Raw genomic sequence first — 26,423 nt, 5'->3', positions numbered from 1 at the left:
CTATCTATTCCCTCTCTTTATGTGAATCTTTCATTTCTTCTATTCGATGATACCTTGATGGAAAATATGTTCCTTTTGGACAAATTCATGGTGAAATAACGATGCTTGCATTTTTAACTAGTACCACCTACTCTAATCGGTCTTCTATTTTTGGTTAACCGTTATCAACTAAGTCAAGTAGAGTAAGAAAGGGGGAAAACCTTAACAAGTATGTCAGAGGTATATATAAATATCCTTCTCTGAAGGGACAACCTCTTCTGCTCTCAATAAGTCGAGATACCTCTTCTGCTCCATGAAATAAATAAGTGCCATGCACAGTTGTTTTAACAAATAAAAGTAAATCTGCCAGAGAGGTGAAGAAAGTAAATCTGCCAGGGTACTTTCCAGGCTCGCTAGCAGCAGAGAAATGCTTGTGTTCCTGAAGTGACTCTGTAGGAGTACTGTCCAGGCCTACTAGCAGCAGAGAAACACTAGAGATGAAACTAAAAATATGACAATCTATTTTACTTGTGCATCTATATACTCCTCATCCCTAATCGAAACAACTTATTTTGACTTGGCTTGGTATGTGTGCTTCCGATGAAGAGAATGGTAGGGACTATATCTTTAACTCAAGCTAAGTGAAGAAGTTATGATGATCAACGAACTGAACAATACTTCCAGAAGAGTTAGACCTGCTTTGCATGAGACAAGGTCCATACAAAGAGTTGGAGTTCGACCAGTGTGTTGCCAATGTTGTAGTGGCTATAACCACCCTCCAAAATTTTTCCTATGCTTCGATTTTAGAGCCTTCCTTACTAATCACAACAACATATCTCACACTGATCCAAGTATTCATGCTTCAATTGAGGCATATCTTTTCATTTTTTCTTGTGTTTTTTCACTTAGATGATTCTTCTAAGTCACAAGTTGATCTCCCAACTTGGTCTCACAGCAGTTCTTGGTGTCCCTCCATATGCTGCACAATCCTTGAGGGTAAGCAGTCTTGATGATGGGAATTGCGTAGTCCTGAATTCCAATGAGCCTTGAGCTAATAAAACATGCAGTCATGGGAGGCATCCCAGCAATGAGCCCAAAAATTTTGTAACCCTCACTAAGCTCAGAAACTACGCAATGCACTGAGCGAGAAAGTTTCCTAGTTACCCAGAACTGTGTAGTCTTTCCCAGTAGTGTGCATGGCAAGTTTTCCTAGAAAAAGAAAAAAAAAAAAAAAAAAAATCCCTAAAAAATAGGGATCTATTTTTAGTATCCTGAAGGAGGCAATTGCGTTATTTTTAGAAACTTCTGCCAAGTGTCACTTTTTCCTTGATTTTAGGCATGTGTGTCATAAAACCTAATTTGTCCAAATATATTTAATTGATGCTTCTAGAGCTCATTTTCACATTTTATCTTGGAGCTCTAGCATTCTCGAGGAGATCAAGGAACCTTCAGTGCGATCGTTGGCACTTTTCTGGGTGAGTTTTTCTTTTTTCATTTTTTGCCACTTTTTATGTCGCTTTTTGTTGTTTGGTTTATGTGAGCATTGTTTCACTTATTTCTCTTCATGTTGCTCAAATTTTTACTTGTTTAACTTGTATAAGTTTTTTTTTTAAGTTTTAGATTTCCTTTCCCAAGTATCGCATAACTTCTCATGTTTTTGCATTGATGGTCATTGTTGCAACTCTCCTCACTGATTTGATTCTCTTCCCATTCCTTTAGTTTCTGCACTTGACCTATCATGATTCATTCACACTTAGTGAGATATTCACTCAAGCTTACACCATCACTTATATATTCTCATTTTTCACACTTCCAAGGGGTAGATCTGCACTTTCCTCGGTCGGTTTTACCTAGCCCACCTAAGCATTGTGTAATCCTATGGTTCAAGCCACAAGCTTGGCCTATAGAAATGCACAGTGTGCAATACATGCTAGCTCCAACTAGTTACTACACACTATGCAGTTCTAGGGTTAAACTTGTCACCATGGACATTGAGTCTGCATAATGCACAATCTCTCCTAGTCTTTTCCTAGGCTAGGACTTCACATTGCGCAGTCCCAAGCTTCAAGCTTCATCCTTAGCTATTAGAACTGCGGAGTGCGTAGTTCCCACATGTAGCCAATCCCTCTTACCAATGAAAATTGTACAATCCTTCCCATCAAATGGTCAGTTTTCTACTTGATCATGGCTTGAAATTTGATTTGCTGAAGCTAATGTTTGCTTGCCATGAGTATACTTTTTGTCCCACAAGTACCACATTTGTGTAGCAGTTCTCTCAAGTAGTCATTGTTCCCATGGCACCAAAGACAAATTCTTCAAGAGAGACCACTGAAATAAGAATTGGGAAGTAGTTGATAAAGTGCTAGTTAACTTTCCAATTGTGGACACTCAATTTCTTATAGAAAAGGAGTCAGCACTAGCATGGCAACAAGTCCAATAGCAATAATAGAAGGAATAAATCCAGTACAAGATCAGGGAAAGAGAAAGGTTACTGAAATAATAGAGGGAGAAAAAAGTTGCAAAGTGAAAGTGGATTCAATCCTCATGCAGGCAGCTTTGGTAGAGGAAGCAGAGGAGACAGAGACCAGAGTGGGGGAAGGGAGAAAACAAGAGATTGTAGGAAGTAGAATGAGTGCACAAAAAGAAGAATAAGAACTGAGGGAAGAATAGGAACAATGGAGGAAATAATAGAAGGAGAAGAAAAGGTAGGAAGAATAAGAAAGGCAATGCGCAACTTCAAGGGAAACAACATCGATTCAATTTGAAGAGAAAGGACAGAACCAATCAGCCGGAGAGGGGGAGAGTGAGTAGATGTAGGATTGGGAGCTTTCTTATCAAATTGAAGACTTGATTGAAGTTTCAGACATGGAGTTGGAACCAGAACTGCAGGATGAAGACGTTGACTTGATGCCCAATGCACCGCAGGTCACCGTTCAGTATCCACCACCTCTAGCTGCAGAGTTAGCCCCAAGCAAGGAAGAGGACATAGTTCCTCTTAATGATGCTCTGGTAACGGATGTGTACTATCTGTCATATAATGAACTTTAAAAAAGGACTGTACAAGCATGAAGAGAGAATTTTCTGGATGGTCATGCATCACCTTCATTCATTAGAGAAAGGATGATTGTGGCGGACACCAGCAAGAATCCAAATGTCGTTTCCAAAGCCAACTTGGCCTTTGAATGTGCAACAAAATCAAACGCTCAGTATTTGATGGCTAAGAGTAAGCAATTGGTACAAAATCTACAGGTTGCCTGACAAGAGAGGGAACAACTCCATGGAATAGCACAGAACACAGTCTCCACACTGGTCTACTTGGGGGAAATGAGAGCAATGATACTTGGTGAAGTATCAACACTTGGAGAGACCATGTGAGACCTCTATGAGGAGCTCATGACCATACATAAGGCAGTTGTCCAATTTCATAGCTTGTAGTATTAGAGCAAGGAATTTGTCAAGACTCTTAGGAATGTGCAAACTGCCATCATTGCCATGCAAGAATGGAGAATGTGATACAAAGGGGCATCGCTTACTTTAGTAAAGAAGATGAAGTCGCATGCAAAGTTGGAGAAATCAAGAGTTTGAATGTTCATTTGGAATACAATGCAAGTCACCTCATTCATTAGAAACATTCAGGCCTCATATGTACGATTGTACAATAGCTTGGACTTCATGGTGAGAACCCACAAAATCCCTTCAATTACCTCACTCACCGAAGCTAAACGCAAACACCAAGTCAGGAAGGAGATTGAAGAGTACTTAGAGCAACTGAGACAAGTTTCCACCAAGGAGGATTTAGATCTGAACAGACAAAATGTGTAAAAGTACATCGGTGGTCCCATCCTGATCAGAACCATCTTTCTCTTACTCGAGAAAGAAGTTAAGGCTGGTTCCAAATCATTGCACCCATATGCTATGTAGTCTAGAGTCCACTTCCATCCTGACACCATCATGTAATTTGGGGATGTCATCACACAATACCAATCTTAGCATCGATATGTGACCAAGAAGCATCAAGTGGAAGTTATCAAGCTAGAGTGCTCCCAAACTCAAGCATCATAGTGTCTTGTTTTGTTAGGCTATCAAGTTGTATCTACCCTATTTTTGTCTATATTTCTACAAGTGTAGAATGTAATATTATTTGTAATTATGTTGTAAGTGAAATTCCAAGTGCCAATATTGGAATATGAAGATTCACATGTAATGTAATGTGTCATTTTTTAAAGAAGTTGAAGAGTCATGAGGGTAGTTCAAAGGTCACAAAGGGGAGTTGACAGGTCACCCCTTCTTCTTATAAGTAGAACCTCATAATTCATGTAGCAGGATTTTGGGAGCCAAGCTTTTGGTTAGGCTTAGGCTTAGAAAGAGCTTGGGAGTATTGTGAAGAGCCTTGGCTTCTCCATAGCATAGAACGAGTATACGTTTTTGGAGGAGCATGTGTTCTTGACTATAATGTTCTGCTATTGGGACTAGTGGTCATCAATAGCATATGTATGAATGGAACTTAGACTTATAATAATAAAATCAGAGCCAACACACTTTGATTTATATGTTGTTAATATAGTAGGACTATTCTTGTTGTATTGGTAATGTATGTTATTTAACTTACGCATATGCTTATGAACTATTTCATTTGCATTTGTATGAATCTTGTTGAATGTGTGTTGTTGTATTAACTCATCACTTTAACTTGTGGACTTGTTGTAGCAGCTACAACCACCCTCCAAAATTTTGCCTACACTTCGTTTTGGAGACTCCCTATTAAAATCCCAACAGCTTATCTCACAATGACCCAAGTACTTCTACTTTCATTTTTTTTTTTCTTTTTCTTTATAGTTTGTGTTTGCTTACTTTCTTTATTGTCTAACCACAAGTTGACCTCTTGAGTTGGTTGCAATCTGATTCTAGGCTTGCCTTAGTGAGTTACATAATCCTAGAGTACAATGAGCCTTTCTCTTGGAAATTGTGCAGTTCAAGCCAAAAATGAGCTCCAACTCCAGAATTTCACAGACTCAGTTGGGAAACTACACAGAGAATGAGAGGCAACTAGAGCCACTCAGCCTAGGAATTGCACAAAAGAATTCCCTCAACATTTGCCTGATGCATGTGCCAGTGAGTTACATAGTTCTCCCCAAAACCGTGTGATCTCTCTGAGCATGCATGACAACCTTTCCCGAAAAAGAAAAAAAATCAAAAAGAGAAAACATATCTAAAGAATAGGGATCTACTTTTAGCAATTGGAGTTACAATTGAGTTATTTTTGGAAACTGTTGCCATATGTCGCTTTTTCCTAAATTTTTGGACTTCACGTCATTAACCCTAAATAAACCAAATATATTTAATGTATGCCACCAGAGCACATTTGTACATTCGATCTTAGAGCTCTGGCATTCCCGAGGAGATATAGGAACCTTTGGCACAGTTGTCACAACTATTAGGGTAAGTCTTGTTTTTCTTGTCTCTTGCTCCTTTTTATGTTGCTTTTGTTTCCTTTGCTTGTGAGAGTGATGTTTGGCCCATTTTATTGAATGACCTCTGGCATTTTTTATTTTTTTTAACTTGTAGAGTGTTGTTTTAAGTTTTGCATTGCCTTTCCCAAGTGTCACATGCATAACCTATTTTTTCCACTAACGGTCGTCGTTGTGGCGACTCTCTCCACAAGCTTCATTGTTCTTCAATTTGATCGATTCCTGCACTTATTTTGATTGCATGCATCATCATCCACTTAGATCTGCACCAAACATCACTTACGCTTTCATATTTTATCGTTTTTACGTTTCCCTTAGGTAGACCTGGGATTCCTTGGCCCAAATCTAGCTCTTCTCGACATGCACTGCGAATTTTTGGACCTCAAGGCTTTGCCTTGGCTCTAGGAATTGCACAAAGTCTTCCAAGGCCTAGCTCAACCTGTGCACTGCACAGTTCTAGGAGCTAATTCCAAAGCCTTGGCCACTCGGATTGTGCAATGCATAGACCCAGCCAGCTCAAGCTAGACTGAACTACACATTGTGCAATTCCAATCGACATCACCTCCCCACTGGTAGTTGGGACTATGCAGTGCACAGATCCAACTGACAGTCAGTCACCCCTGAGAGCCAAAATTTCACAATCCTTCCTAGTTTTTTGCTTTGTCTATTCTTGACGTGATTTTGATTTCAAGCTAACACTTGCATGCTATGAGTGTCCTCTCTATCTCCAAGTACAACATTTTTTTAGCATCTCTTTAGCAGTAAAGGTAACATGGCTTCTAAGAAAGATGCATCAAAGGATATTATCGAGAGAAGCACTTGGGATGTAGCTAAATAGGTGTCAGTGAAATTGCCAGTTGATGCAGACACACAGTTGTTCATAGAGAAGGGCATCAAGATAACATGGTTGGAAATCAAGGATATCTTTGTAGGGAACTTCAAGGAAGATCTAAAGGATCGACAGGTCTATGTCAACATCCACTGGTTAGGCTTATATAAGGTTGCATCTAGGTACCCCACCTTCCCATGTGTGGAAATCATTCACTGGATTGTCTCACATACTGATCCCGAGACGATGACATTGAGTAGTGCCACTGGAACACAACTTTCTACCTTCATGATGAAAAACTATCATCAGATGTATCACTTACCATAGTCAGTGAACCACATGGATGCACTTTTCTATGCCACCCACAACAATGTGAACACTAGAGACATCATAAAGCACTGTGTGAAAGAGATGTCAAAGTTTAGATCGACACCCAATCATGTTTACAAGACTAAATCACTCAGAAAGACCTACCAACTCTTGATCACCTTTGCATGTCAATTGTACAGTCAAGAGAGCACGAAGACCTTTCTGCAGAATTGGTTGGTTGTGTTGGTCTAGTTGGCGAATGATGGAAGGCCATTCTACTGGTCAAATACATTGGCTCTTCAGCTGAAAATGCATGTGACTAATGCCCAAAATCTACCCAAGGATGAGCAAAGAAGAGTCTATATGTCTGTGTACCTACTTGATGCAATATATGCCCAACATCAGTTTCCTGGCATGGGTTGGACATGGACACCATCGGAGACTATCGTGAATATTTATTGCAAGTTTCTTTCTGAGTGCAACTACCAAGGAGTCATGGTGAGGCTATTTTACCATTTCATCATCCCAGTTTACAAGTTGATCTTTGAGCAGGATCCACCTTGCATGTCCCAAGAAGTGACGGAGCCATTACTTAACATTGTAGATTGATATGCCTCACTTGGTGGCACCTTCATCGAGATTTTTGGTAGAGAGAAACCTCCGCATGTGCTACCAAGCTTTGCCATGGATAAGTTGTTCATGCAAGAGGTTTCATATCACATCTCCACATGGTTATTAGCAAGGCAACATAGGAGGAAGAAGGAACCATGGCCTACGCTTCCTTTGCAGATTGGATTGTATGAGATCAGGAGTTTGAAGGATGCGGATGCCCAGGCCAAGGACTAGGAAAAGTTTGAGTTCGACACCAAATACTACAATCCATATGATCCCCACTATATTTTCAAGTGTTTGGATGGGGTTCTCAGTGGTAGAATTGAGTTAAATTAGTCATTTTTTTAAAGAATTTTGTAAAAGACGTAAAGTCTCCGCGAAATGTGGATGTGGAGCGCGCAGCTAGATAGGAGTCAAAGGGTTTTAGCCCCTTGTTTTGGTCGGTTTTGAAGACTCACCCATGAGCGGGGGCTATGGTATCATATTAGAAAAGCTATAAATAGTTGAGTCATAGCGAGTCTTGGAAGTAACTTGGGATAGAGAATTGGGTACATTGAAGAGTTTTAGTTGTCTTGAGCAAGTGCTAAGGCAGGAAGGCTCTGCTTCATGTGCTTAGGTAGAGAAGGGAAGGCTCCTACAACTAAGTGCACAGGAGGCTTGGATAGAGTCCACAACTGATTTCGCAGACAACTGCAGTTGTGTGCATATGCTAGAAGAGTCTGTAATCGATGCATTGAAGATCAATAAAGACAGGTTTTTGAAGAATCACTGAGTATTTCCATTGAATCTGTTTATTTTATATGTTGTCGATTAATGATATGTTTTCTCAAATATTGAGTGAATGCTACGCGAATTCACTAAATATGTCTTAATAATATATGAAATGAATGGTTATCCACTTCCACGAAGTTGGAAGTTATTTCTCTTCTGTTTTCTGACGAATTAAGTAGATCTATGCGATCTCCAATCTATGGTTTCTTTTTGATGCGCAAAAGTAGGTAAATCAACCATTTAAGGTCCGCAAGGACTGATCATGGACCTTCACAAAGCTCTAGAAGCAGCTTTAACTTGGTTATAGTAAAGTCCCCTAGGATTCTATCAATCTGCATAGAAGTAGATCTAAGATGCTGAAAGACATCACACTAGTCTCTGGATGCAGAAACTTGGTTCTTGCATCCCCCACTACTACTTCAATTTAGAATACAGCTTGTGCTACGTGGGTTGTTGCCCAAAGGGCCAATAGTGTAGGGTTTTGTTGGTAATAGGATCCCCCAAGGATAGTTTGGGGCTAAAAGCCCATGTTTTGGAGAAGATAATGTGTCATATTATTGATACAACCACCAGGATGACTGCATTGGAGCCAAGAAACTGGATTAGGGGATTAGACAAGGCAGGTCTGCTCAACCTGCTATGGGTGTCACACTACAACCACACCTTGATTATAGTATTGGTCAGCAGCTGCTATGCTTGGTGCATGATGGGTGTCTGTGGCTAGAGGAGCCAATACCCATCACCGACAGATTTATCCACAAGATCACATGACTGCCCTACACAGGTGAAAATCTGGCCATGATGTTTGGCGGAAAAGGTGGCGAGTAGGCCCTTACGGAGGCCATGAAGGAAAAATTTAAGCTTTTGAAGAAGCCACGAGGCTATGCCATCTCAAGTATCAATAACCATGCAGTCAAGGTGGCCACACAGATCTTGCCTGGAAAGGTGATGAGGAAGTGTCGTGCAGATGAGGTGCCCAAACCTGTCGTCGCGCTAGCAGCCAAGTGTGCCGAAGGAGTCCAGTTCACTTTGGCACACTATCTCTGGGATGAGTTCCTTGCGAACTGCTCCGAGGCATAAGAGCTCAGCAAGATGTTCCACTACACATGGCTCTTTCTATCTATTATGCTAGTAGCATGGGAGCTACCAAAGGACAGTCACTTCCACTCAGTCGCGCCGGACTTACCAGAAGCCACGAAGTAGGCTTCACTATGGGTGACCAAGGATGCGCAGCGAATCAAGGACAGCAAGATCTTATGGATCTCGATGGAGATGAACATCTGCATGGCTATCAATCGCAAACTGCGATTGTCGCCTACTATACTATTTGCCAACCTGCAAGGCTATGTGGAGTTCAAGGCAGATTTTCACCATGTGTCGATCAGGGCGTGGAAGGACCCTGTACAAACATGGTATGACTTGCCTTACTTGGTAATGGATAATGCAATTGATACATTGCTTGATCGTTGGCCGAAAGAATGGCACACTACATTAGACCTTGCGATGGGAGCGAGATGTCCAACGTGTAGCGCAAGAAGGAGGAGGCCAAGCTTAAGATGGCACAACTGGCCAAGAAGAGGAAGAAGGAGGCCGCTAACAAGGCCTAGGCAGAGCATGATGTCGCTCAGCAGACGGAGAAGCAAACAGGTGGAACAGAGCGGGCCTTTGAAAAAGGCACGAGGTCATCTTCGCCTGAGAGAGAGGAAAATATGGATGAGAAAATAGAGCAGCACGACGCGGACCTGCAGGCGACGTATGACCGCATCAAGCGTCTAAGGGAGAAAGAGAAAGGAGGGTCGAGGAAGAAATCCAAGGCCACTAAGACATCACTGGACCCAATCACCCTCACAGAGGGTGACTTGCACGACATTGGAGACACAGTGCTGGATGTCACTGCAGAGGCCCTACAGCAGTTTGAGTAGTAGCAACAACTAATCTTGGGGGCCATCCAGAGAGGTCTGCAGGAGCTGCATACCTGTGCATCACAGGCTGGTACAGTGTCCACTAGCCTTGCTATTGGCACTTCAGAAGTTGCCGAGATGCTACACGTGAAGGTCTCCAGCTTGATAGTGTTGCCGATGGAGTACTGACCATGGAGAATGAAGTAGACAGGCCCACTGTCAGCACACTCAAGAGAGTGGGGCCAAATCTAACAGCGCTACCTGGTGAGGTGCTCCACCTATTTCAAGATGGATTGATCACAGAGCTGAGGGCCCGCGAGCACCATGCCTTACAGGTGATCAGCAAGCAGAGTATTAATAATGAACAGATGGCCCTACAGAGAGACCCTGCCATCGTTGCTGTGACCAAGGTAACTAACGAGAACAAGTGTATAATTTAGGTCATGGAGGAGGCATGCCGAATGGTCCCAAATTTGGCCATTCTGGAGGAAGAACCAGTCGAGGTGCGCATCCGAAAGCTGGCTATAGGGGTGCACAACGATCTCATAGAGATGGCTAGGGTTCAGCTAGAGTTGAACCTACAGATCACCGAACTAGTGTTGAAGGCTCTGCCTTCAACACTGCCAAAAGTAAAGGAGCAGCATGCAACCACTGTCACAGAAGTAATAGCGGCAGTCTACAGTGTAGTAGTAGACTGCACACAATTGTTTGAACAGAAGCGCGAGAATTGCAGTAGCGCTATGACGAGGTCAAAGGCACAGCGTGAATCATCGTGCTCACACAGATATTGGCAAAGCTTCAAGAGTCCAAGTAGTTGAAAGAACTGGTAGATGCAACACAACATAAGGAGGCAGTGCCGAAGGTGCGACTAAAGCACTAGTTGGATGAGGCTTATGTGGTTACGACCTCTATTTAAGGAAATCTTGTGACCCTACAAGAAACTCAGCAAAAGCTTTAGGCCAACAGTTCAGGATCAGTGACCAAGCAGATGGTTGAAGAAGCGAAGCAGGCGGCCACACAATGCACTCCTGAGGTTGCGGTTATATAGGTTGAGATGGGAGGTCTTCACGCTAAGATCTTAGTGACCGCAGAGTGACTCAAGGGTGAGTCACGATGTTTGTGTTGGGGGTCTGTTGGGAACGGGATCCCCCAAGGATAGTCTGGGACTAAAAGCCCATGTTTTGGGTCAAATTTTGTAATAAAGTTGTAAAGTCTTCGCATTTTATGGTTGCAAAGCGCGAAGGTGTCATGAGTCATAAAGGGTTGTCCACCCTTATTTTGTAAAGTCGGCTATAAAGATCTACCTATGGTCCACAAACCATGGGATTGTATAAAAAGAGCTAAGTAAGTAAGCTCTAAGTTGAAGAAGTCATAAGTTTTTGGGAGTAGAAGATAAGGCTTGGAGTCTTGGTAGAGAAGTCTAAGTTTTGTGTCTTAGCGTATGTAGAGGCTCTACAGCTGAGTGCGTAGAGGCCTAGGGTAGAAGTCCACAGCTAAGTGTGTTGACCCCTACAACTGTTTGTGCAGGGCAAATAGAGTCTATAATAATCTGAAGATATCAATAAAGAGAAGTATTCCGTAATTCCTATGTATTTATTTCCTGTTAATGCATCTTGTGATATTGTGTACGGATTTTATTTACAATGCTTATGTGATGCGAAAATGTATGTAATTATGTTGGTTAATTGAATGCAAGTGAGAATCTTAGTTTTATGCAATGTAACTATGATTATTTAGTAAGATAAGTAAAACACTTAACATAACTTGGGAACCTGTACAATACGCTATCATAGTAGATCGAAAGTACCTGGACCACAGGTTATGGTTGCGCGAAGGTCAATCGTACTCCTTTGTGGAGGTACTAAAGGATGAAATAAAGGGCTAGACTAAGAGAGCCCGAGAGATTAGCGACCTATGCGAAAGCAGGAACAGAGGGTATAAACCGACATCACGACCATCTCAGGGTGGAGAAACTTGGTTCCAGCATCCCCCCATACTGCTTTAGGTGAGACTTTAATCTGCGCTCCACGGGCTGATACCGAAAGGGCCAGTAGTGTAGGTATTTGTTTGGCTAACTAATGCTAAAGCTAGGTTAGGCCCCACGCAGCCAACAAATGGTTCTGTTGCTAGGAACGAAATCTGCATAAGAGATGTGTGATGTCGTATCACTGGAATCCAACTAAGAAAGGGATCGAAGATTGGTTGGACAGGAAGATCCATGAATTCGCAGCGCAGGGGAACAGAAATTCTCGACTAGCAAAGGAACAATGGTTGGATAGGTACATATATATATAAATTCATGAGATCTTTTCATGTTCCCTCTTGGTTGAGTTATACAAGTGGATTGCGAAGCTAGTGGATAGCCAAGGAAGGTGGAGACTTTATGGTCCTATTTTCTGGACCCTGGAGTTAGTACAGAGACTGGAAGCCTCTGAGATTAAGATCATCCGTGTTGTTGATCATTGGCTCGATCACATCATAGGAGGATTTGTGACTGAATTCATAGTCGATACTTCAGTTAGCTAGAGCAAGGCGGAGCGACACTTTTTCAAATGCCTGCGAGGTAAGTACTTGAAGTCTTTGAATACCTAGATTAAGATGTTATTGTGTGAAAAACAGGTTATGCAACTACCTTGATGTTCAGAGCTACACGAAGTGGAAAGGCTTATAGGAATGACGGAAGAAAGAGTCCTGAATATAGTCCATTGATTTCAAATCCATTTGGTGACAAAGAGGGAGTAGCGCAGGCTTCTCCACAAAGTGCAATTCAGTTGATAAGATAGGGATTCATGCGACTGCCACCTCCACCTACACCACCTCCAACTTCACCACCATCACTTGTGACTTCACCCATACCACCACCACCTCCACCGCAATTGAGCATGGCAAATTCAATGAAGCTGCCTTTGTTTAAAGGCCTGGGAAATGAGGACCCGAACCAGTTTTTGTTCGTTGTGAAAGCTATATGGGAAGCTCAGGACATTACAGATGATCACATGAAGAAGGAAACATTGGTTAGTGCTCTGTAGGATCGCACGCTAATGTGGTACATCAAGTACTCTAATGATAACCCAAACGCTGCAGTGGCAGACATTCAGACCGCGCTGAATAAGGAATTTAGTAGGCCTAAATATGAGGCAAAATCAATTGTGGGGTTTAAGGAAATCGTGACAAAACTAGGCGAGACACCATGGGAATTGGATCAGATGTTGAAGTGTAAAATCCGTGAAGCTAATATGAACTTAACAAATGGACAGCACCATGAGTGGTTCGTGGCTTTGTTCCTACCACACCTAAGGGTTGCGCTGTCACAATAGAAGATAACGACTCAGGAAAAGGCCTTGGAGAGTGCACTGAGACTGCATCAAACACTGATGCAAGATCCGAATCTGGGGGTTCAATAGATCCATGTTCAATTGAAAAATCTTTGCCTTAAAATGAAAAGTCTGAAGCAGGAAAAAACAGTTCGACCGGAGGTGCGCGAAGAGGTATGGTGCCTGAAATGTAAAGGTTAGGGGTGTTAGTATCCTATAATTATAGGTATCTTGATTCTTCAGGTATTTATTTTCCATTGCTCCTATGATGAAGACATCTGCCTTGATTGGGCTCGATTGATTTCATTTTGCCTAATCCTTCATCGCCTTGTTGCACCCTTCATGCCCTACCCTCCATCATTTTCATCCATTACACATAAATAAGCTTAGGATTAAAAAAAAAAAATAGGTTAAAAATGTTTAGAGGCATTTTTAACCTTAATTGGAATAAATTAGTATAGCTATATTAATAGAACTAGGTTAGAGTTGTTAATAATAAATTAATTAATAATTAATTAAGTTAGTAATTAGGTTAGAATTAAAAAAATAAAAAATAAAATGAGAAACATTAAAGGAAAAATAATAATACAATTATATATACATATATAAACTTACCATTCTCCCTCTCTTCATTTCGGACCCCACCCTGTCTTCATCACTCAAGCCATGGGGGGTGCGAAATAGGTGGTTTTGAGGAGGAGCCCCCCCCCACATGGCACAGCTTCAACAATTCGGACCCCCCCTCCAATACCACTTACCACTCTGGGGGGGGGGGGAATTACCATTTACCCCTTAAAAAACCATTTTTCAGCAGTTTTACCAGTCTGTTTCCGAGAGATATTCCAGGAAAAAAGTAATGAATTTTGAAAAACCGAAAGAGGTTTTTGTTAACCACAGTCTAAAGAAAAATAACCTCTCCCATAATTTACACAGGTATCACAATTTTGGAGAATCGAAGCCATCTTTGAGCCAGATTTTTCAGGTTTCTTGTTCTTCCTATTTTGGTCATGATGTTGCGACAGAGATTTTGGTGAGCTGGAGATGAATAAGAAAAACTGAAAGAGGATTTTGTTTAGCATAGGATGGGGAAATAAATATCCCAAAATTTACACAGGTATCTTCAGTTGGGAGAATCAAATCTCTGAGTTTACCCCTATTTTCAGTAGTTCGGCCCGTTTTTTGTGGCAATCAGTCCAAGATTTTCAGGGATTTGTGTCTATCTTTGGTTGAGGTAGTTGAATTCGACCTCTTGATCCTAGGAGAGGATCTATTCTATATATTGTAAGAATTATAATTATAAAGGTGGAGGCGGAATTCACAAGAGGGAAGAGTCACATTCTTTAATGGTTCTCATTGTGTTTCAAGTGACAGTTTGAAAAGGAATAAAAGATTAACTGTTCAGGATTCAAGAGGTGTACCAAATGGTGAATTTTTATCCTATTGTTATGTGTTTGTTGACTATATTTATTTCTCTGTATTCCTGAATCCTCAATTGTAAAACAAAAAGTGTAGATTAATATTTTCTATTTGAGCACCTTATTTCTGGCTATGTTACAATTTACATGTTTTCTACTGATGCCAAATTCAGGAATTCTTAATTGCTCCTGGGTTTCTACTGACTTTTTTTCTCCTCCTATTTCCTCAATCCATTTTATTCTTAGAGATCCACGCAGTGCACCTATCTTGCCATGTTTCACTCCCATTTGTTGTTTCCGCAAGATGATCACCCTAAGCCTTTAACTCCATTGCCAATGGCCCTCTCCCTTGCTTTCCCCATCAAACCCATTTAAAAAAAAACCTATGCTCATTAACTAGCCTAATATTCATTCAGCCAACAAAGCTAAATCACAAAGAGAGATCCCTCTCTGAAGCTGGCAGGGCTAGATCCCAGCTCCAAAAGCGGTTTTGATGTTACCTCAGTGATTTTGTTTTCAGCCTCGAAATTACAGAGTGCTAACATAGTGGCGACCATACTGGGGAACGAATTAGTTTTATGTTCTTCAGTGACAACTATCAAGTTCAAATCTGGTTGTTGATGGTGGACAAGTAGTCAGACACAAGAAGGTTGAAATCATCCACCTGGTGACTCCACACAGTTCAGTTGATCTAAAGACTCCACTGGTAAAAGAATCCAAAATTGATTCTACTATTGATTGTTTTCAAGATGAATTCAAGAGTACAATGTAGGTATGCTCCTATGGACAGATCAAAGATTCCAGGTTTTCCAAATCCCATGCCCAACATTGATTGGTTAAAATATCTTCCAGTGTTTAAAGATGAAAAAGGAGATGATGCTGCTTTACATTTATTGAGGTTTCATATGCACATCCGAAAGTTTAAAGTCAAATTCCATGAATATTGTCTTATGAAAATACTTATGGCAACTTTGGAGGAAAATGATAGATCTTCGTATGAAAATTTACCAGCCTCTAGCATATGTTCTGTAAAGCATTTTCATACTGTATTTCATGATAAATACAATGAAAGTTATTCATCTCTGTTCCTGATTCAAAACTGTTGTGACAATTGTGAAAGTTTTATTCAATATATGGAAGATTACTATGATGATGATCAGTGCATGGATGATGAAATATTAGAGGCTTTAGAAGAAAATTCTTTTCAAAAAGTAGAATCCTTGCTTGAATTATCTTCTCCTCGGGACGAAAAAGATGATGTATGTTGTTTATAGGTCCATGAAGTTTCATCATAGGAAACAATTCTTGCAGCACAACAAACTAATCGGCCAATGGGTAAAGAAGAAATTTAGCTTCTTGAACTTGCTCAAGTAGAGGACAGCAATGAAAATCAACAGCAGTCCGGTGATCTGGAAATAGAGGCGGTAGAGCTTAAAAGTATTGATCCACAAGAGCATCTTCAACAAGTAGTGGTTTCTTCAAAAATTAAAGACCAGTCAAATTTATTTGATGAAAACCATCTCTCAAATTTTCTCTCCTTGGATGTAAATAAAATAAGACAACATACTTTTATAGATCATGTTCCTTCATCTGAAATTAATGAGAGTTTGCAGCTCCCTTGCAAGCTTCTATGTGACAAAGAGAATGATAAGGACTTCCCTGTTGTATATGATATGGTTGTTATATTTGATGAAGATCAAGAGCATTCAGAGCACTTGGTTACAATGGATAACAAGGAGGAGAAACAATTTGCTTCCTTTCTATTTCAAGAGAATCACTTAAATCAAGCAGTAGTTTGGAATGAGGTTTGTTTTCCTATTACAAATCATCCAGAAGATCTCATGTGGTAGGATTACCATGATCCTTTGGTCAATATATTGCAGTCATCAGTAGAAGAAGAATTTTCCAAGTTCATCAATAGAGCTATTGAATCTAGTGGAAAAGTTAAGATGCCATTTTCTGAATTTACTTTTCTACCTAGAGAAGTAGAATGCAAACTTCTGTTAAGTATCCATTTACTTGACTGGTTGCATTGGAAATTTGTTATTACTTGATATGGCAGTCTTTTTATCAGACTAGAGTAGGTAGATGAGTGAAAATAAGCTCAATACTCTGAGCATCTTTCCAGTTTCAGTTTCAGATTGCTTTTCAGTTTTCAGTTCAAGTATGTTTCAGGCTTCAGTTTGCAGAGAATTCTGATTTCAGCTTCAATATTTTCAGCCACAGATTAGGTTGCAGATTTGGGACCAGCCCAATGGATCAGGCTACTAGTCTATGGTGTTCTTGACACCTAAAGGAGAGTGCCATCCATAATTGGAGCCACTGTTAGTGTCCTATAATTATAGGTAGCTTGATTCTTCAGCCGTTTATTTGGCATTGCTCCTATGATGAAGACATTTGGCTTGATTGGGCTCGGTTGATTTCATTTTGCCTAATCCTTTATCACCCTGCTGCATCCTTCATGCCCTGCCCTCCATTTTTTTACCCCTCCATCATTTTCATCCATTACACACATAAACAAGCTTAGGATTATATATATATATATATATATATATATATATATAGATATAGATATATATATATATATATATATATATATATATATATATATATAGATAGATAGATATTAGGTTTAAAATGTTTAGAGACATTTTTAACCTTAATTAGAATAAATTAGTGTAGTTATATTAATAGAACTAGGTTGGAGTTGTTAATAATAAATTAATTATTTATTAATAGATAATTAATTAAGTTAGTAATTATGTTAGTGTTTAGGTTATAATTTAAAAAATAAATTAAAATGAGAAACATTAAAAGCAAAATAATAATACAATTAAAATATATATATATAAAAACATTATAAAAAAAAAAATTACCATGCTTCCTCTCTTCATTTCGGACCCACCTCCCCCCCTCTTCATCACTCAAGCCATGGGGGGGTGTGAAATATGTGGTTTTGAGGAGGAAGACCCCCACGTGGCACAACCTCAGCAATTCGGACCCACCCCCCCCCCCCAATACCACTTACCACTCTGGGGGGGGGAGGGGGGCGAATTACAATTTACCCCTTAAAAAACCATTTTTCTGCAGTTTTACCAGTTTGTTTCCGAGAGATATTCCAGGCAAAAAATAATGAATTTTGAAAAATGGAAAGAGGTTTTTGTTTATCACAAGCTAAAGAACAATAACCTCTCCCATAATTTACATAGGTGTCATAAGTTGCGAGAATAGAAGCCATATTTGATCCCGATTTTTCAGGTTTCCCATTCTTCCTATTTTGGTCATGATTTTGTGGTTGATATTTTGGCAAGCTGGAGATGAATTAAGAAAAACTGAAAGAGTATTTTGTTCAAAACGGGCTGAGGAACAAAAACTTCTCCCACAATTTACACAAGTTTCTTCATTTGGGAGAATCAAATCTCTGAGTTTACCCCTGTTTTTAGCAATTCAGTCCGATTTTTGTGGCAATCAGTCCAAGATTTTCAAGGATTTGTGTTTATCTTTGGCTGAGGTAGTTGAATTCGAACTCTTGATCCTGGGAGAGGATCTCTTCTATATATTGTAAGAATTATAACTATAAAGGCGGGGGGATTCATAAGATGGAAGAGTCCCATTTTGTAATGGTTCTCACTGTGGTTCAAGTGACGGATTGAAAAGGAATAAAAGATTAATTGTTCAGGATTCAAGAGTTGTACCAAATGGTGAAGTTTTCTCCTATTGTTATGTGTTTATCCACTATATTTATTTCTTTGTATTTCTGGATCCTCAATTGTAAAACAGAAAGTGTAGATTAAGATTTTCTATTTGAGCACCTTATTTTTGGCTGTGTCACAATTTACATGTTTTCTACTAATGCCAAATCGAGGAATTCTTAATTGCTCCTAGGTTTCTGTGGACTTTCTCTCTCCTCCTATTTCCACAAACCATTTTATTCTCAGAGATCCATGTAGTGCACCTAGCTTTCCCTGTTTCACTCCCATTTATTGTTTTTGCAAGCTGATCACCCCAAGCCTTTGACTTCATTGCCCAATGGCCCTCTCCCTTGCTTTCCCCACCAAACCCATTTAAAAAACCAAATCTGTGCTCATTAACTAGCCTAATATTCATTCAGCCAACAAAGCTAAATCTCAAAGAGAGATCCCTCTTTTAAGTTGGCAGGGCTAGATCCTAACTCCAAAAGCGGTTTTGATGTTACCTTAGTGATTTTGTTTTCAGCCTCGTACAGAGTGCTAACAAGGGGCATGAAAAAGACCATTGACCGGTCTTTGTGAACTATATTGCAGGAGGAGGACTAATGCCTTTGAGGCTGGAGGCCCAAGCAGGACCAAGTACAGGGCCTGTGTTGTGGTGTGCTATATTTCAAGTAGCAGGAAAACATACGACGAATAACTGTCATTTGCTGCAGAAGTTGGTACAAACACCACAACAACTGTTTTGCAACTTCTGCAGGTCGGTAGGGCATGATGAGCGCAACTGCAAAAGTTATGAATTGATGATGGAAAAAACACCCACCTATAGGGTTCAAGAAAAAATGTGGCCCCCTGACCAATGCACAGGGATGGCACGAACAGGCTTCCAAGGGCGCGGACGAGGCCAAGGCGGAGGAGGACCTGGAAGAGGTTGGGAACAGCTAATATGCTACAACTGTGGATGTCTAGGACACTATGCCTGTGATTGGACTAACCCAATGTGTCTATCGTGCAAGTATTGCACTCTATTTGATCATGAAATGGAGGACCTTCCTATGCTGATAGTGAGGATACACGACAAAGGGGTGCTACCACCGCAACCGACTCAGAACTTGCGGATGATAAGGTCTGAGCCTCACAAAGAGGATTTGAATGTGAATATAGCTCTTCGAAGTGGAATTGATAAAGGGAAACAACCCGAAGACAAGGCATGGTTTTGCAAAGCTTCGGTGAAGGAGGTTGAATTTGATTTGGAGCGCACATGCGAAACGTTCATGGAAGCAAAGAAGAGCTTCGTTGAGGCCTCCACCTCAAGAAGAAAAGGTAAGCCTGATCAGAAAATTGACCCTTCTATTCTTACGACCTTTCTAGAGACCTACATGACACTGCTGTGCGATAGCAAGCTTATGAAGGGATTATAGGAGCTTATATATAGATGTGCCGGAAAAGCTCAGGGTGAACTACGCGTGGTATGGAAGATTGGTAAGCATAAAGCAAGGATAGGATGAGAGATGAGACTGACCGCGCCGATAGGAGAATATGAACTGGATCAAGTTATTTTGGATATGGGATCAGACATGAACATTCTACCAAAGCAGACTTGGGAGTGGATGGGAAGACCCACGCTGTAGTGGTCTCCAATTCAGTTAAGGATGGAAAATTAGCAAAAGATCATCCTCATGGGATGGCTGAAAGGGGTGACTATAGATATTAAAGGCATGAGCACGTTGGCTGACTTTGAAGTAATAGAAATTGTTGATGACAACAACCCCTACCTTGCGCTCCTTGGCATTGATTGGGCTACTGACATGAACGGGGTAATCAACCAAAAGAAGGAGAAGATGATATTTGAGAAGAAATCGCTTCGCATAATAGTACCCCTAGATCCTGCTGAAGGATCACGCTATATTGAACCAGTCCGCGATTATGAGAGCAATGACGATTTGGACTGCATATACAAGATAAATGCGCGAGACCAAGATTGGGTGAATCCAAAAGTGGATGGATGAATTACATGGGATCGCGAGAGTTCTTGTAACTCAGACTCTGATGAAGGATTAGAGCATTGGCAGAATTGGCTACATGAAGTAACCATGCTAAGTTGTAACATGATGACCCAATCGTTGTGCTGCGTGTCGTCAGAGGTAAGAGATCTGCCCACTTATGATGGCTTGAATGATGTAGATGTATTTTTGGATGCATTTGAGAGGGAGGTACCAGAAAAGAAGCGCTTCCAGGCTTTGGACTGGGCACTGCGTGCTATGCCCGCAAGATGGTGGGGTACGCACAAGGGTAGCTTTGATGATTGGTGTGAGTGTAGGAGGATGATGAGAACATGCTTTGGGAAGCCAAAGGTACAAATGACAGACAAGTATGATAGGAAGGATGATCTGCGCGCACACTTGGCCAAATGGGTTTAGGCTTATGGAGAGAAGCCCCAACCGAAATGGGTGCACTTGTTTTGTCATACCCTAGATGTCAACCCGATGAACTATTACTTGGAAACCGAGCCCCACCATGGTACATGTGAATTGGATATTTTGTGTGAAGGATTCATAATGACGTTTAGCTTTGAAGATGGGTTTGAATGTATTGACAAAGCGCTACAAGAGGTGAAATCAGCAATCTTTAGGATACTGCAAGATCCTTTGGACCTGATTCAACCTGATTTGACCACTCAGCTAAGCCATGTGCTGGAATGCTATAGTGTGATCACTGAGGAAGAAGATTACGATCCGAGAAATATTAACATCCCTAAAACAGAGGGTCTCCGCGAGGTTGAGGGATCGCAGATTGAGAATCCTGATATAACCACACCACTGAAAACGAAGTAGGTGAATATTAGTACAGATGCGGAGCCCAAATTCGCAAAGATTAGAGATTACTGGGATGACACGATGGTGGATAAGGTCACTGAATTGCTCCGTGAATGCTAGGATTTGTTCCCTGCCAAGTTTATAGAGCTAAAAGGGATAATAGGAGACCTGGGCATTATGAATATCACATTAAAACCTGATGTGAATCTAGTTAAGCAAAGACCTTACTGCCTCAATACGAAGTACAAGGAGAAGATCCTCTTAGAGCTAGACAAGATGCTCGCGCCATGCATCATTGAGCCCGTACAAGAATCTGATTGGGTAAACCTAATGGTGGTATTGGAAAAGAAGAAGAAGGATGAAATAAGTATATGCGTAGATCTTAGGAATTTGAATGATGCTTGCGTACATGATCCTTTCCCAACTCCATTCACTGATGAGGTATTGGATAATGTAGGTGGCTAGGAAGTGTATTCCTTCTTTAACATGTTCTCTAGTTACCATCAGGTCAAAATTGTGTCAGAGGATAGAAGCAAGATGACCTTCGCGACTAAGTGGGGATGTTTTTGGTACATTGTAATGCCTTTCGGATTGAATAATGTGCCTGTGATTTTTTCGTGCATAGTCATTGCTACATTCAAGGAATTTATTCATAAGTTTCTGGAGGTGTACTTTGATTACTGGACTATGTTTGGGCTGGTGAAATGCCATGTGGAAAGTTTCTGCCTGATGCTAGATACCTGTCGAAGGTACCAGATCGCGCTAAATCTAAAGAAGTGCTTGTTTTATGTTCCTTTTGGGACTCTGTTGGGTCATGTGGTTTGTAGACAGGGACTAATGGTAGATCTCGTGAAGATTGTGGTGATACTTAACTTGGAAGCGCTAAGGAGTGTGAAACAGTTGCGCACAACCTTAGGACATACTGGGTATTACAGGAAATTTATCAAGGGCTATGCCCAGATCACCACGCCTATGGAGAAGTTGTTGAAAAAGGATGTCACGTTCTGTTGGAACGAGGATTGTAAGAAAAGCTTGGATGTATTGAAAGGAAAGATGGTCACTGCACCAATTTTAGTCTTCCTGGATTGGAAGAAGGAGTTTCATGTACATGTCGACAGGTCATGTATAGTGCTAGGAGTAGCGCTGACACAGGTTGACGGAGGAGAATTGGATCATCCTATAGTGTTCGCAAGTAGAAGGTGTTGGATACCTATACCAATAGGTTTCATATTTCATGATTGGCAAGGGAAAGTCCAAATATGCTCTGCTTTGATATCACAAAGATCCCATATTTCCTAGAGAACAAGAGGTGTGTAAAGTGTTTCTATGTTGATGATCTTATTTCAATTTTGGTGGATGATCCAACAGTTTAACCTGGATCATGCCATGTTTTCAATTTTCAGTTATAGAATAGAGAAAGAAGTATGTCCAAACTGCTTAATCTTGGCAGACAACTAGTTCAGGTAGAGAAGAAAAGGCTCCCAACAGCTTAATCTGGGACCTTGGAAGAGATAAGGGTAGAAGTAGATAGAAAAAGCAAAAGAAAAAAGCCAAAGAAAAGAAAAGGCAAGTAAGGGTTTGCAAGTCCAAGTGCACCCTCCAAGAAGAAATAAAAATGCTAGGCAAGTAGCTGGGTAAGTAGTTGGGGTTGCAGAAAGGTTATCCCTACCATTGCGGAGATGGTAACTGTGGGTATCAAAGCAAAGTCAATTAATGGACAAAGGTGTTCTTTTCATGGAATTGCAGCAGGAAGCATGACTAATTTCCCTCATTCCCCTCCAATTTCATTTCTAACACTCCCCCACTAGCTAAGATTCATGGAAAAGACTAAGCTTTCATGATGGTTCTTAATCTTTGGAAGCCACATTTCTTGTCTAAAAATCTTTTCATTTTGATCTACTCTCAAAACCAAGTTTGTTTCACATAAACTTAAATGGTTTTCCCTCCACTCACCCTCTCATCCATATTAACTCTAATTCTACTATGTAAATCCCCTATATTACCTTTTCCCCTATTATTACTAACACCATGGTGTATAAACCCCAAGCATTATATAAATACCCACCCCTTGGTATTATAGCCAATAATTCTTGAGTCAGGGATCGAATGACACCTGGTCATGTTGATGAACCTAGGCCAAGTACCTCTTCCCCTTCATGAGCTAATTCCTTCATTTTGACCCCTTTTGCACATAAAAACCCCTAAAAAGCCTAATTTCTACCCTCACCCGCTTCAAATGGCCAAAAATCATAAAAAACCGACATATTATCTTTATGCTAAGTCTAAAGGGCGGAGCTATTTTCAAAACGAAACGTGAAAACCCACTTTTGCATAGTCTCCGCCATCGCGCAAATTCCCAGAAAAAGCATTATTTTAATCCTCCCTTTCCCCGTACTTGGTTGTCACTTTACTTGTCCCGACAACCGTCCGATCAAATACCTCCCGTTCCAACGGCCCTGATCGCGTCGGACTCCTTCCGACGTCCGTAAATTAAGTACGCTATCTCCCTGTCACATCAGTATTTCGATCACCGTCCGATTTGGCTCCTCCAGATCTGACGGCCACCATAGCGTCGGAGCTCATCCGATGCCCGAAGGTTACCTCCCGACGGCCGTATAAAGGTTACGTCACGCTGTATCCACGCGTCAGCTCCACAATCCGTCGGAGGTACTACTGCTGCAAACCGCCATCGTACCGTAAGCGGTGCGATATCAAACCGCCACGGTTTCTGGTTTTGCCGTTCCCGCCTATGTGACCTCAGCAACCCGTCATCGCTCCGTCACCCAGGTACGCCGTCTTGTCATTCCCTTGCCCAGCCATTGGTCCACCTGTCCTGCCATCTCACTGCCCCAGTGGACCAACCAGACCCCGCCACCTGGCCCGATGACGTCCTGCTGACGTCATCCGGCCCTGACCCCACTCATGACGTCATGATGACGTCAGCACGAATTCGCGCCAAAATCACCAAAAAGTCTATTTTGGCCGAAAATTCGTGTTTTTTGCCATTTTGAGCGCATTCATCGTCGTTTATCCTGCATGCATAATTACGACCAAACCTGCACCAGCCGCGGAAAAGTGTTTCCTGACCACCAGAACGTCCATTTCTTCAGCGCCAGCAAGCTCTAACCGGTCCAAATCTACAGGTATTCCTCATTTGAGCTCTGAAACTCCATTTTCACTGCATTTCGCGTATCAATAGGTAACAGACCTTAAGACCCGAAATTCACCGTTAAATGCCACTGAATTGACATTTAGACTGAACCAGAGCCGTCACCACACTTCTGTCGAACCACTGTGGGTAATTTGAAAGAAAATTGTCGCTGGTTCGCGCAATCGTGAACCCTTCACCTGCAGGAAACAAATCCACCACAAGAAGCATACTCTGAGCATTTCTGCCACCCACCTAATCACTCAAAGGCAGTATTTCAAACTGCTGCAGCCTTTACCTTCACCCTTCACTCATAAAACCATCATTGTCTGCAAAGAAACTTTGTCAGTGTTACTCTGCATAGTAACAGCAGTCTTCAAAGAGAACCACATCCCAAGAAGAGTCATGGATCCCCCTGTAGCTCCTATAGCCCTAAATGTAGCTCCCCTGAATGCCCCTAATAGAACATTGGACACAAGAGCATTAGCAGACCTGGACTACAAGATATCAGAGGAAATGTTCAGCAAAAGCAGGTTCCATTTACAAATCCTAAATGAAATAAAGATCAAACATGAAAGGGGGACAGACATCCTGGGAATTTGGGATTCATTTCTCCCAATATTCAAGCTTCCTCAGGTTAATCAATTCCCTGAGCTTATCCACTTAGTTGCTGACTACTATGATGCATCCCAGAGGGCAGTGCTGGACTCTTCAGGCTCAATTCTGTTCCTCATTACCCCTGAAGCCATCAGGGAGATGTTGCAGTTCAAGACAGATCAAAAGTTGGTCCCTCTATCATTAGTTGATTTGATAGTACAGGGAGCTGGGATAACAGAGGCACAAATCACAAAGCTTAATCAGATTTTCATCAAAGCTGATACTCTGCAAGCTCCTCCCATCCATTTTGCCTACCTCAACCAGTTGGGCTTAGACCTTGTTGACATGATCAGTCCCATCTTGGGATATGATTCAGTGGAGTATGTGGATGAAACTGCTCTACAAATGATGCTTATGTTTTCCCCAGGAAAGAAACCAATCTACTATGATTATGCCACATACATATCAGATAAGATGCATGAGCAGTTGATGAATCTGTCAAGAGAAAGGGTATTTAAATACACCTCTTACCTATATCATCTGCTCCTATACTTCCAGCATGATAAGTTCTCCTTCCCAAAGAAGAGAGTAGATGCACAGGGCAATCTGAGATCAGTAGTGTATTGGACATCCGTTTTTCACATAGTAAGCTGTTCTCCATACACCTACTGCGAATTTATTGATCTTTTCATCCATCCAGCCTTGACTCTACTGTTGGGTTCACCTCCTCCCAGATTGACAGACGAAATGCAAAGACTCCTGCATTTATCAAAAGCATACAGTATTGGGGATTGGTATTTCTACCAACACCACACCGTTATCAGACTATATGGGTGTGAGTTGCCCCCATTTAAACTACCTAAATTTGTGCCTATGAGGCTACTTGCCTTGGAATACTTCAGGCAGTTTGGTTATGTGGATATGCTCCACTTTTCAGGAAAAGGTAAGAAGGCACAGTTAAAAGTCAGAAATCAACTTGGCCATTTCCTTCTCAATGAAAGGGATGAAGGGTGGAGAGAGGCAGATAGAATGCTTGTGGACCTTGGTCTCAAATACAGCTTCATATGGAAACCCTATGACCCCAACAACTTCATTACAATGAGGAGGCTCAAATACAAATTATCTGCTTATGGTCATTATAGCCTTCCTCACTTAGAAAAATATGCCAACCAAAGCAAGTGGAGAAGAGGAACTTTAGAAGAAAATGTGACCCAAGAAGAGCTTAATCAAAGAGCTCTAAGAAACCTTAAGAAGATGGCTGACCTTGAGTTTTATTCACAGGTCACCTCACTGCCAAGCACAAAAATTGGAGCAGCAGCGTCCTCCTCAACTGCCCAACATCAAGCTACAAGAACAGGTGAAAACATCTCAGAAAAAGGCAAAGGCAAAGAGATGGAGCAGGAACAGCAACAAAAACAACAGCAGCAAGCAGAAGGGCTGCAGCAAGAGCAGCAAGAAGAATCAGAACAGCAAGAGCGACAACATCAAGAAGAACAAAGGCAGGAGCAGTCCGCCCAGCAAAAGGAAACAGTGGAGACTCCTCAGACCACTGAGAGAACGGTGCCTACAAGACAA

This window comes from Pinus tabuliformis, chromosome 9 (assembly GCF_031772625.1).
Source record: "Pinus tabuliformis cultivar Carrire ecotype Pingquan chromosome 9, CPIR1, whole genome shotgun sequence".
NCBI classification, from domain to species: domain Eukaryota; kingdom Viridiplantae; phylum Streptophyta; class Pinopsida; order Pinales; family Pinaceae; genus Pinus; species Pinus tabuliformis.
Note: the sequence above shows the minus strand (reverse complement) of the source record.